Source organism: Trachypithecus francoisi, unplaced genomic scaffold, assembly GCF_009764315.1.
Source record: "Trachypithecus francoisi isolate TF-2019V2 unplaced genomic scaffold, Tfra_2.0 Lachesis_group2, whole genome shotgun sequence".
Classification (NCBI taxonomy): domain Eukaryota; kingdom Metazoa; phylum Chordata; class Mammalia; order Primates; family Cercopithecidae; genus Trachypithecus; species Trachypithecus francoisi.
Genome location: NW_022681465.1, coordinates 176884176 through 176897961, shown reverse-complemented (window position 1 = coordinate 176897961; position 13786 = coordinate 176884176). Strand labels below are relative to the sequence as shown.

Sequence of the window (13786 nt, the reverse complement as noted above, 5' to 3'; positions counted from 1 at the left end):
GATTAAAACCAGATGGATAAAATGTTTTATTATTGGGCATTTTGATATTTATGCTGACTAAACATTACCCTTGAACTTGTCTCCAAAGGTCCTGACAAAATGATGACAGCGCATCCCTTGTGAAAATTCCGCCCATCAGACAGTGTGAGAACATGAGCTCAGAATTACATCTGATAATTGTTCATCTTTAATTCATTTTAGAATATGATACACATAGGTGGAAAAAAAACAAAACCCAATGACTAATGACTCATTCTTTTGTTGCCTTTAGCTTTACTTTCACAATAGCTTTTTGAAATACTGTGACTTGTGTGGTACAGAATCTGACCCCATCAAGAAAGGCACAGAAAGATTATATAACATACGTTAATCACCATCAGAATATCAATACGATTAGATAACTGCACCCTGATGTTTCTGAACAGATAAAAGAAAATTTGGTATGTTGGCAACCCCCACGTGGCAATCATTTGTTATCTGCCCAATATACAAATTTCTCAACATACAGCTGATTAAGCAAGAGAAAGAAAAATATCCACCAGTAATTTGACATATGGTATACTCAGTATTGAGTGTGGATACTTCATATTTTATGTATTTGCATAATTCCAGTGGAGAATAGGGTAAACTTTTATTTTTGAGGTTATAATATTTGAGATGAAAATGAACCTGCCCCTTATTCCTCACTCACTGGTTACATGTGATGAAGTCGTTAATCTTCAAAGTGGGTGAATTGAGTTTTTTTCAGGCTAAACTTATGGCAAAGACACAGTTTCTGAATTATGATCTACTATACATATATATGTATGTATATGTACATGTATATTATATATATATATATTTGGTTTGAAAATTCCCTTCAGAAATTTGATGCGGGGAAAAAATAGAAATAGGACAAGATAACGTGTTAAAGATGAAAATGATAAAATGCTAAGGTGCAGAGAATAATCTCACATGAGCTTTCTTAATACTTGGGAATAAAACATAACAACATGCTGTTCTTATATAACTCTGGTCTAGTTAATGGTGTGTTGTCTGTATATGGCACTACATAATACTGTGTTTTCCCTAAACCCATGCATGATACTTTACACTAATTTATAAAAAGAAAGTATGTTCCCATGGACTAAATGCAAGAATACACACTGCAGTAGGTAGACAAGCTCAGGGAGCAGAAGTCAAACAATGAAGCTCTTCTTGAGGAACTGTGGTCATAAGATGAGGTCCTGCCACAGTATACGACCAGAGCTGCAAACAGTTGAGAACACTGAGAATCTTTGGGGAAGGTGGTATGCAGAGTTGAGCTTGGGTATGGGTGGCATACCACAGGATGTGTGTGAGGGGCAACTATGAAGTGATATGTGAGATTTAACTCATGTGCCAAAAGTAAGTGTGGTCCTCTCTGCCCTCAGTGTTGTAGCTTAAGAAACCAATATCCCAGGTCACAAAAGATTCTCTTGACCTCTTCCTTGGTTATTACTCATAGCATATTCTTTTGAATATACTAGGGTGGAAAATTTTTTAGATTTAGGGGGACAGATGATTTTAAGGAATTGCCAAATGCCATTGGATGGGGAGTAATTTAGCTTTTTTTTTTTTTTTATAGTATTGTGATTTTTTTTTCTTTTTAGAGAAAGAAGGAGAAAGAGAAAAGAGATTATTATAAAATAATGAGGCATTTTCTTGCATATCTTCAGTAAATTTATTTTAAAATATTATATACCTCATATATGTATGCTCCTAAGTATAAAGCATGTCTACTCAAAAATATATAATTACATAATATTACCAAGTTGTTCTTAAAACAAGAAAGGTAGCTAATTTCTATCTGGACTACAGGTCTTGTGTGATTGGTTCATATGGAATATGTTCATAGTACCCATGTCAAGTCTGGGGATGGATAAAAATAGGAAAACAAAATACATGGACAAAGAATAAATCTTGGTGCCAATATGCATAACAAATGAAAGCTTTAATTGCATCAAAAAATGAATATAGTATAGATGTAAGGAGCTGGCACAAACTCAGCACTCAATATGTGCGATCTGTCAGAGGATAGAGCTGCCACAAAAGCTATCATTATGAGCATTTACTGTGTACTAGACCTGCCAAATTGCTTTACACATATATTTTGCTTCTTTCTCAGGATGGTCCTATTACAGGGAAATTACTACTTTCCACTTTTAATATAGGGAGGTCTAGAGAGGTTAGATAAGTCAATTAAGGTCATACAGCTAACAGTAGCAAAGCCAGATTTTGAAACCGTGTCTGTCTAAAACCAGATTCTGCACTTTTAATCCCTTAACTCTCTTTTGTATGTTTTCTGCAAAAGTAAAAAAGGAATTGAAATGAATGTACTCTGCTTATATTAAAACTATTACACCAAAAGTCTGTTCCTTGGCCACACACACACACACACACACACACGGCAAACAAGTAATGATTACATCAACACTATAAAATAAGAACTAATTTCGCTCTGCTTATGTATAAAAAATAAACAAATGCTATACAATGTCCCTGATGTAAACGTCCAATTCTTTCAAAACTTAATAGCTTTATAACATCATTGGCTAAGAATAGCTAAGAGAGTAGTCTAATAGTCTCTGTTCTGCTTAAGTAAACGTCTCTTCTGTAACACATTATCCGAATTCTGCTTATCTTTGATTTTTAATGATTCCCAGGCTGTTCCTGTTTCAAACTGAGATGTCACCTCTCTGTGTGAGGAACCCTGTTGCTAGTCAGTAAATGACCCCATCTGCAACTACTTAAAGTTCAGATTTTAAACAACAAAAGTCATTGTCATAGAATTGCCAATGTGTGTTTTCAATATACTCACCGAGATGCCTGGCACTAAGTACTTGTTGCTCCAAGAATAGCGTCAGGCAAGGAACAGGGGCCTAGTAAAATGAGGTTAAGGAGAAAAAAAAAAGCAATTTATTAGAAGGATGGGGGTGATGTGGGTAGCTTATAGTTCCTAAAGACAAGAAACTCAACTAGCTTCTCCAAGTTACTCTGTCCACAGTCACAGGATCTCTCTTGTTTCCAATTTTCTCTGGGCAAAGGCTTCATTCTCTCTCTTCTAGGCTGGCTCTCTGTGCTCATCCCAGCGTATGGGAGGATATAGCCACTGCACCAGCCCTAGTTGTTCTTCCCTTCCAATTCATACAATCAATAAAGACTTAGAGTTTGCATGTGCCTAATCCCCATTTGCAGGAAAATGAACAGATTGACCAGCAGAAATTAAGTTTCCATTGGGTCCAACACACTAAGGGAGGGGGCCAACACGGGAGCCCACAAGAGAAGGAGGTGAGGAACGGTTCTCAAAGGAGAAGGGTAGGATGAGGAGAACAATGGCTTCTGTCTCTGGGATAAATGGCTTCACTTTCTCATCACTGTGTCCTGCATGCTTCTGCACTCTTGAGCAGGGCAAATAATTTTTTTTAACCAGAGCCCAAGAGGCAAACTGATCAACCACTGGGCTTAATAATGGATGTTAGGACATGTCCCATGTATTACCATTAAACATGCTCCTGATAATACCTTTTCAAGGCTACAAGGATATAGCTGTTTAACGATGGTATCCTCTTGCTTCAGAGACATAGAAGCAAAGAGGGGAGAACCAAACCTTTGTTCATGAGCCAAGAATGAAAGGAACAGCAATCGAAAGAAGTTTGTTGTATCTTATTCCCCCATTCTAGGTTGTTATCTCTTATCAGGATTTAAATCCTATCCAAGGGAGGCTCTCTCCCCGACATAGTGGAGGCTAGAAGTCAGTCAACTAATTTTTTTAGAGTCAGTTAAATGTGAAATTATAAAAAATACACATATACCTTAAACATTTTATTTTATTTATTTATTTATTTATTTATTTATTTTTGAGATGGAGTCTCGCTCTGTCGCCCAGGCTGGAGTGCAGTGGCCGGATCTCAGCTCACTGCAAGCTCCGCCTCCCGGGTTCCCGCCATTCTCCTGCCTCAGCCTTCCGAGTAGCTGGGATACAGGCGCCCGCCACCTCACCTAGCTAATTTTTTTTGTATTTTTAGTAGAGATGGGGTTTCACCATGTTAGCCAGGATGGTCTCGATCTCCTGACCTCATGAGCCGCCCGCCTCGGCCTCCCAAAGCTCTGGGATTACAGGTGTGAGCCACTGCACACGGCCTAAACATTTTAACTTAAAACATGTAAATGCATATTCATTTGCAAATCTTTTGATGTAGCCCTGCCTTTTCTTTGAATATAGAATCATTGTTTGGTATTTAGTTCCACATTACTTGTCTAAACCACATTTATTTTTTCTGATCTCCAGATATGGTTTATTTAAAGTGGAATGAATAACGACTCATAAAAGAGTACAAAACAGTAGATGTTCACCAATTTTTCTCTTTCAAGAACATTTTTTAGTGACTTATTTTCATTGACTTTCTAAAATATTCAATGTGGTTGTCATAGAAACAATCATTCCTTTTCTTTTGCCCTCATATTTCACTGGTAAACATAATCATTAACTGAAATATGTAAATCGAGTGACAGGTACAATTGTCATGAACAGGTGTGAGAACTAGCTCTGCAGTCTCAGTAAGGACGCAGCTCAGATGAAGGAAGGGGAGTTTTGCAGCCTGCACAGGAGCAGTGTCTTCTCAAACTTGGGTGTGCCTCAGAATCACCCGGAAGGCTTATGAATACACAGGTTGCGGTGTTTTAGCAATTCCAGGAGGCCTGAGAATTTGCATTTATATTTACTTATAGGGGCTGCCAATGCTTCTGGTCTGGGGACCATACTCTGAGAGCCACCGTTCTAGTGCGTGACCCAGTAGCCACGAGCATTCAGCAGGTCATGGCAACAGTTTGGATGCTTTTCAGAGTGATTGGAAAGTGCCAGACAATCCAGCAGGCTAATTACACAAAGTTTGTTGTGAGAGTTTGCCCTGTGATTCTTCTCTATCAGTCTCTCATATTGCTTATCCAAATGATCCGTGGTTAGCTGCTGAGGCTCAGTCAGTCACCCTGGGCTCTGGTTCCATCTGCAATGGATGACCGTGTAAATAACCATGTGCTCTGGGCTGGCTATTTAATTTTAATGAACCCCAGTTTACTTATCTGTAGAAAATGGGATGATAACATTTTTAAGGGACAAAGGACCTTGTTACTCATTGCACAGCAGACAACATGAGCATCAACTTGTTTATGTTGATTTCCTTTGCCACCAAGTCCCATAGGGTGACACAACACGGGCCATATGGATGCTATACGCACAGGGGGTTTGTGTTATATCTAAGGAACACTGAGCTTTGGGAATCTATTGCTTTATAGCAAGCAGTATATAAGCCTACTCTTGGTGTGGAGGAAGATTGTACCTTATCTCTCAAATTTTCCAGCACATAAAATAACCTTGAGAAATTGCCCTGTAACAGAGCAATCAGTCTTGCAGCCCTACCACACCCAGAAGAAGAGTGCCAGGGGCCCAAGGAGGACTGGCTGTTCCAGCACTGTGCACTTGTTCAAAGTGCAGAATTGATGTATCTAAGCATATTCCTATTTTATAACTTGGCATTCATTACCAAATTGCCCTTCAAAAAATTTTTACCAAGTTACATTCCCAGCAAGGACCCATTTTCTTACGTTCTTACTACACTGAGTATTATCACCTTTTAATCTTTGCAATTTTATAGGTCAAAGACAAATTCTTGTTTCACTTGTGTCTCTGTGATCAATAGTGAGATTAGACACCTTTTTACACTCATTAGTCATTTATGTTTTTTCTGTTGTGAATGGCAGGTGCTGGTTTTCTCAAAACGAGTTGACTTGGCTCTTCTCCTTGGACCCAGGAAGAATGCAGCCTGGACCTGATCTTATGTGCTGAGTACCTATTAAGAACAAGGCTCTGGTCTCTGTCTTGAGCGTCCCCACAGTAGTTGGGAAAATGAACCACACTCAAGCACAGGGGAACTTGCAATGCCAGCCTCTGAGTCCTAAGGGCAGAATGTACAACACAATCATTTATTCAGTCAGCTATCACAGAGCCCCTTCTAGTACCAGGCATTTCTCCAGGCACCAGAGATAAAAGAACCAGACATATTTCTGCTCCTAAAGCACTCACTGTCTGGTAAAGAACAGGCAAGTAGAATACAGTGTGAGGAGGAGCTATGATAATAGGAGTGTACATGGGGTGCTATGGCAGCAAATCAGGAGATAATTTTTATATTTTCTAATTTATGTAACTTTGTGAGTAATGAGAATATGTAAGACAATATACAGCTCAAAAAATTATAAGATGTTATTATTAGGGATGGCATGATACTATGAGAGGACTGTAGTTTACACATACAAGAGTTGGTATCTCATTTCAGCCACTTTCTTTTTTTTTTTTTTTTGAGACGGAGTCTCGCTCTGTCGCCCAGGCTGGAGTGCAGCGGCCGGATCTCAGCTCACTGCAAGCTCCGCCTCCCGGGTTTACGCCATTCTCCTGCCTCAGCCTCCCGAGTAGCTGGGACTACAAGCGCCCGCCACGTTTTTTGTATTTTTTAGTAGAGACGGGGTTTCACCGTGTTAGCCAGGATGGTCTCGATCTCCTGACCTCGTGATCTGCCCGTCTCGGCCTCCCAAAGTGCTGGGATTACAGGCTTGAGCCACCGTGCCCGGCCTCATTTCAGCCACTTTCTAACTGTGTGATCTTGAGGAAGTTTCTTAATAATATCTTCTTCATAGAATCACAATGAGTCATAAAAATAATATAAAGTCCAATCTGTTTGTGGGGCCTGGAGAGCTACATATCATATTTATATATATTTAAAAGTTTAAATCAAGTTAGTTATAGATCAAATGCAATTTCTGTCAAAATGTCAGTTGCCTTCTTTGCAGAAATTGACAAGCAGACCCTAAAATTCATATGGATATGTAAAGGACTTCAAATAGCCCAAATAATCTTGAGAAAGAAAAGCAGTTGGAGGATTCACACTTAACAGAAAACTCACTACACAACTACATTAATCAAGACATAAAAATCAAGACATTAAAAATAGACATACAAGTCAACAGAATGGAATTGAGAGGCCAAAAATAAAACATTACATTTACAGCCAATTGTGCTAAGACAATTCAGTGGGGGAAAGATTAGGCTTTTCAGTAAATGGTGCTGGTCCAACTAGATGAAGCTGAAACCCCTTTCTCACACAAATATAAATGAACTAAAAAATGAACTATAGATCTAAATGTAAGAGCTTAAACTATAAAACCTTCATGGGAAAGCACAGGTATACATTTTCATGACTTTTTATTAAGATATGGTTTCCTTTTTTTTTTTTTTTGGAGACGGAATTTCGCTCTTGTTGCCCAGAACTAGAGTGCAGTGACGTAATCTTGGCTCACTGCAACTTCTGTGTCTCATGTGCTTCCATGTGAAGAGACCACCAAACAGGCTTTGTGTGAGCAACAAAGCTGTTTATTTCACCTGGGTGCAGACTGGCTGAGTCCGAAAAGAGAGTCAGAAAAGGGTGGTGGGATTATCATTAGTTCTTATAGGTTTTGGGATAGGCAGTGGAGTTAGGAGCAATGTTTTGCATGCAGGAGGTGGATTCTCAAGGGTGGGGAGAATTACAAAGAACCTTCTTAAGTGTGGTGGAGACTCCAAAGAACCTTCTTACGGGTGGGAGAGATTACAAAGTACATTGATCAGTTAGGGTGGGGCAGAAACAAATCACAATGGTGGAATGTCATCAGTTAAGGCTATTTTCACTTCTTTTGTGGATCTTCAGTTGCTTCAGACCATCTGGATGGATACCTGCAGGTCACACGGCTTATGACGGCTTGCTTGGCCTCAGAGGCCTGACCCTCTGCCTTCCGGTTTCAAGTGATTCTGCCTCAGCCTCTCGAGTAGCTGAGACTACAGGTGCCTGCCACCATGCCTGGCTAATTTAGCTGTGTTCTTAAAAACCTAAAACCCCTTTGACTCACACCTGACCTAAAACCTAAACACCTTATTTTCTTCTGCAATACCACTTGACCCCAGTACAAACTCGATAATAGTTCCAAGTAGCCAGAAAACGGCACTTTTGATATCTCCATTTTACAAGATCTGGATGACTTTTGTCAAAAAATGGGCAAATGATCTGAGGTGCCTGATGTCCAGGCATTCTTTTACACATCAGTCCCTACCTAGTCTCTGCTCCCAGTGCAACTCATCCCAAATCTTTCTTCTTTCTCTCCTGTCTGTTCCTTCAGTCTCCACCCCAAGTTCTGTGTCCTTTGAATCCTTCTTTTCTATGGACTCATCTGACCTCTCCCCTTCTCCCCAGGCTGCTCCTCACCAGGCCGAGCCAGGTCCCAATTCTCCCTCAGCCTCTGCTCCCCCACCCTATAATCCTTCTATCACCTCCCCTCCTCACACCCAGTCTGGCTGATAGTTTCATTCCACGACTAGCCCTCCGCCACCTGCCCAACAATTTCCTCTTAAAGAGGTGGCTGGAGCTAAAGACATAGTCAAGGTTAATGCTCCTTTTTTCTTTATCTGACCTCTCCCAGATCGGTTAGCATTTAGGCTCTTTTTTATCAAATATAAAAATCCAGCCCAGTTCATGGCCCGTTTGGCAACAACCCTTAGATGCTTTACTATCCTAGACCCCAGAGGAAGGCTGTCTTATCCTCAATATGCATTTTATTACCCAATCAGCTCCTGACATTAGAAAAAGCTTCAAAAATTAGATTCTGGGCTTCAAACCCCACAACAGGACCTAATTAACCTCACCTCAAGGTGTACCATAATAGAGTAGAGGCAGCCAAGTAGCAACGTATTTCTGAGTTGCAATTACTTGCCTCCACTGTGAGAGAAACCTGCCACATCTCCAGCACACAAGAACTTCAAAATGTCTGAACCACAGTGGCCAGGTGTTCCTCTAGGACTGCCTCCCCCAGGACCCTGCTTCAAGTGCCAGAAATCTGGCCACTGGGTCAAGGAATGCCCGCAGCCCGGGATTTCTCCTAAGCCGTGTCCCAATTGTGTGAGACCCCACTGGAAATTGGACTGTCCAACTCACCTGGCAGCCACTCCCAGAGCCCCTGGAACTCTGGTCCAAGGCTTTCTGCTTAACTCCTTCCTAGATCTTCTCAGCTTAGCGGCTGAAGACTGATGCTGCCTGATCGCCTTTGAGGCCCCCTGGACAGTCATGGATGCTGAATTTCAGGTCACTCTTACAGTGGAGGGTAAGTTCGTCCCCTTCTTAATCAATATGGAGGCTACCCACTCCACATTACCTTCTTTTCAAGGGCCTGTTTCCCTTGCCTCCGTAACTGTTGTGGGTATTGACGGCCAGGCTTCTAAAGCTCTTAAAACTCCCAACTCTGGTGCCAACTTGCACAACATTCTTTAATGCACTCCTTTTTAGTTATCCCCACCTGCCTAGCTCCCTTATTAGGCTGAGACATTTTAACTAAATTATCTGCTTCTCTGACTATTTCTGGGCTACAGTCACACCTCATTACCACCCTTTTCCCCAGTTCAAAGCCACCTTTGCATTCTCCCCTTGTATCTCCCCACCTTAATCCACAAGTATGGGACACCTCTACTCCCTCCTTGGCAACCAATCATGTACCCCTTACTATCTCATTAAAACCTAATCACCCTTACCCCACTCAATGCCAATATCCCATCCCACAACAGGTTTTAAGAGGAGTAAAGCCTGTTATCACCTGCCTGCTACAGCATGGCCTTTTAAAGCCTATAAACTCTCCTTGCAGTTCCCACATTTTACCTGTCCAAAAACCAGACAAGTCTTACAGGTTAGTTCAGGATCTGCGCTTTATTAACCAAATTGTCTTGCTTATCCACCCTGTGGTGCCAAACCCATATACTCCCCTATCCTCAATACCTCGCTCCACAATCCATTGTTCTGTTCTAGATAAACCTAGCTGACCCCATAAATCCTAAATCCTTTCCCCACTCCCCTTTTCATTCCTTAAAAAGCTGCCCTAAAAGCTGCTCCCACACTAGCTCTCCCTAACTCATCCCAACCCTTTTCATTACACACAGCTGAAGTACAGTGCTGTGTGGTCAGATTTCTTACACAAGAGCTGGGACTGCGCCCTGTAGCCTTTCTGTCCAAACAACTTAACCTTACTCTTTTAGCCTAGCCCTCATGTCTGCGTGCAGCGGCTGCAGCTGCTTTAATACTTTTAGAGGCCCTCAAAATCACAAGCTATGCTCCACTTACTCCCTACAGTTCCCATAACTTTCAAAATCTATTTTCCTCCTTACACTTGATGCATATACTTTCTGACCCCCAGCTCCTTCAGCTATACTCACTCTTTGTTGAGTCTCCCACAATTACCATTGTTCCTGGCCCAGACTTCAATCCAGCCTCCCACATTATTCCGGATAACACACCTGACCCCCATGACTGTATCTCTGCTCCACCTGACACTCACTCATTTCCCCGTATTTCCTTCTTTCCTGTTCCTCACCCTGATCACACTTGGTTTACTGATGGCAGTTCCACCAGGCCTAATCACCACTCACCAGCAAAGGCAGGCCATGCTATAGTATCTTCCATGTCTATCACTGAGGCTACCACTCTGCCCCCCTCCACTACCTCTCAGCAAGCTGAACTCATTGCTTTAACTCAGGCCCTCACTCTTGCAAAGAGACTACATATCAATATTTATACTGACTCTAAATATACCTTCCATATCCTGCACCACAATGCTGTTATATGGGCTGAAAGAGGTTTCCTCACTATGCAAGGGTCCTCCATCATTAATGCCTCTTTAATAAAAACTCTTCTCAAAGCTGCTTTACTTTCAAGGGAAGCTGGAGTCATTCACTGCAAGGGCCATCAAAAGGCATCAGATCCCATCACTCAGGGCAACGCTTATGCTGATAAGGTAGCTAAAGCAGCAGCTAGCATTCCAACTTCTGTCCCTCACAGACAGTTTTTCTCCTTCTCATTGGTCACTCCTATTTACTCTCCCACTGAAGTTTCCACCTATCAATCCCTCTCCACTCAGGGCAGATGGTTCTTAGACCAAAAGAAAAAAAAAAAGTATCTCCTTCCAGCCTCACAGGCCCATTCTATTCTGTCATCATTTCATAACCTCTTCCATGTAGGTTACAAGCCATTAGCCTGCCTCTTAAAAACCTCTCATTTCTTTTCCATTGTGAAAATCTATCCCTATTCCACCACTCTTGACTCCCTCTTGGAGTGGATAGATGATCTTTGCTGACAGGACACACTCCCACACTTTCCACCCTGATGAAGTCCTATTCTTTACTTTTATGCTCACTCTTATTCTCATTCCCATTCTTATGCCACCCTCTACCTCTCCCCAGCTATCTTCACCACACTATCAATCTCTCTCACTGTCTCCTAGCCATTTCTAATCCTTATTTAACAAACAATTGCTGGTTTTACATTTCTCTTTCCTCCAAAATCACCAAGGCCTCGATTTACTCACTGCTGAAAAAGGAGACTCTGTATATTTTTAAATGAAGACTGTTTTTGTTGTTGTTGTTGTTGTTTTTACATAAATCAATCTGGCCTGGTATATGACAACATAAAAAAACTCAAGGAGAGAGCCCAAAAATTCGCCAACCAAGCAAATAATTATGCTGAACCCCCTTGGGCACTCTCTAATTGGATCCTGGTTCCTCTCAATTCTTAGTCCTTTAATAGCTGTTTTTCTCCTTCTCTTATTTGAACCTTGTGTCTTCCATTTAGTTTCTCAATTCATAAAAAACTGCATCCAGGCCATCACCAATCATTCTATACAACGAATGCTCCTTCTAACAACCCCACAATATCATCCCTTACCCCAACATTTTTCTTCAGTTTAATCTCTCCCACTGTAGGTTCCCACACTGCCCCTAATCCCGCTTGAAGCAGCCCTGAGAAACATCGCCATTATCTCTCCATACCACCCCCTACAATTTTCGCCACCCCAACACTTCACCACCATTTTGTTTTGTTGTTCTTATTAATGTAAGAAGACAGGAATGTCAGGCCTCTGTACCCAAGCGAAGTCATCATATCCCCTGTGACCTGCACGTATACATCCAGATGGCCTGAAGCAATGGAAGACCCATGAAAGAAGTGAAAATAGCCTTAACTGATGACATTTCACCATTGTGATTTGTTCCTGCCCCATGCTAAATGATATGACATAGTTTCCCCCTCCCTTAAGAAGGTACTGTGCAATATTCTCCCCCGCCCTTAAGAATGCACTTTGTACACCTATCCCAAACCTATAAGAACTAGTGATAATCCCACCACCCTTTGCCGACTCCTTTTTTGGACTCAGTCTGCCTGCACCCAGGTGAAATAAACAGCCTTGTTGCGCTTGTTTGGTGATCTCTTCACATGGACGTGTGTAACACAAATCATACATCTGACAAGGAGATGTACCGTCAGAGATGTCAATAATAAATCAAATAAGCAACTGTAAAGTAAAATATGTTCCATCCTCTTGACAGAAATAACTACATAAAGAAAAAAAGAAAAATTTGTGTTAAGTATGGTTTTATGTGATTGCAAGTTGGTAAAATATTAAACAACAAAATTTAATAACTATTGATGTGTAAAAGACATAATTCACAAAATATATTTATTTAATAAAATTTATTTTTTCTTGCTGTCATTTCAGCAAAATCATTAATTTTGCAGTGAAATTATGTACATAATTTATCTTCTGGTGAAAGTAATGATTCTGAAGGATAACATTTAGTTGTATTACAGTGTATGAAATGTGAATATATTTTAATGAGAAATGTAAAGTAAAATAAATGTAAAAATCAAAACTTTAATTATTGTTATGTTTTAAGAAGTTTCCTTCTAAAATATTTAAACTTATGTATTAGAATTTCAAGCAAAATAGAATGTACAGTGTAGTTAATAAATATCAAAAATATAAATCAAAAGTATTTAAAGTAAAATTTTTAATTTAGTTTTTTGAAAATGTAATGAACTATCATCAAATATTATTATAAAAGCAGAACTATTTGTATTTTAGCATTTACTGTCTATCTAATTGCCAATATAAACCATCATTAAGGGATGTTACAGTTTAAGCCTAGATACATACAACTCTAAGAGAATATGAATTGTTTAAATTGCAAAATATTTGTCAGTTGTTCTTTGCGCAGTGCAACTTTGTGAGTTTCCTATTTCACTGGTACCTCTGGAATTGGGAATTGAAAGTTAATAAAAAGGAAGAATATAGATGCTGTTCAACCTTACTGGGAAAGAATACTTCTACATAAAAGAATCTATTTGATTCATGCTAAGAGGACAGTGTGAAAAGTTAATTAATTTGTCTTTTGTTTTTAAATGTTTCTACTGTTTAAATCTTCCTGCATTCTGAAGCATTGTTTCTCTGATGTCAGCAGCAGTACAAACAACAAACCTTCAAGTTTATGGACACAGTTAATTTATTTTTTCAAGGACATAGGGGAAGAGAGGTGGAGAAGAATTTCCCTATGGCCAGAATGATCCTGAAGGGTGACTGATAAATGAATTGTGTATGTGTGTATGATAGACAGAGCCCTCTACAATGCGGATCCCAGGTGGGTCTAGCTCAAGTGTAAGGGTGGTCCTGTGAGGCATGGCACATGACAGAGGAGAGGTAATGACCATTCACACTCTTTATCCTACTTGATTATCAGAGGGTTGAGTACTGTAGACTTTAGTTGTCTTGAAACACCTTTTCCTTGTCTTTTGTTATTCCACCTTTTCTGACTTTCTTCTCAAGTCCTCAGCTACTTTTTCTCAGTCTCCTTTGCAAGACCATCTTCCTCAACCAA

At 40.3% G+C, this 13786-nt stretch overlaps 1 long non-coding RNA gene across 1 annotated transcript in view; it reads right to left on the bottom strand.

The window, feature by feature from the left end:
- Positions 1-243: 243 nt before the first annotated feature.
- The window catches only part of LOC117064633, a 29273-nt gene continuing 15730 nt past the window's right edge, over positions 244-13786 (bottom strand). The window contains exons 4-5 of the long non-coding RNA XR_004429569.1: positions 2840-2900; positions 244-417 (exon numbers count right to left, since the gene is read on the bottom strand). This is a non-coding gene — a long non-coding RNA (uncharacterized LOC117064633). The remainder of the gene's footprint in view (positions 418-2839; positions 2901-13786) is intronic.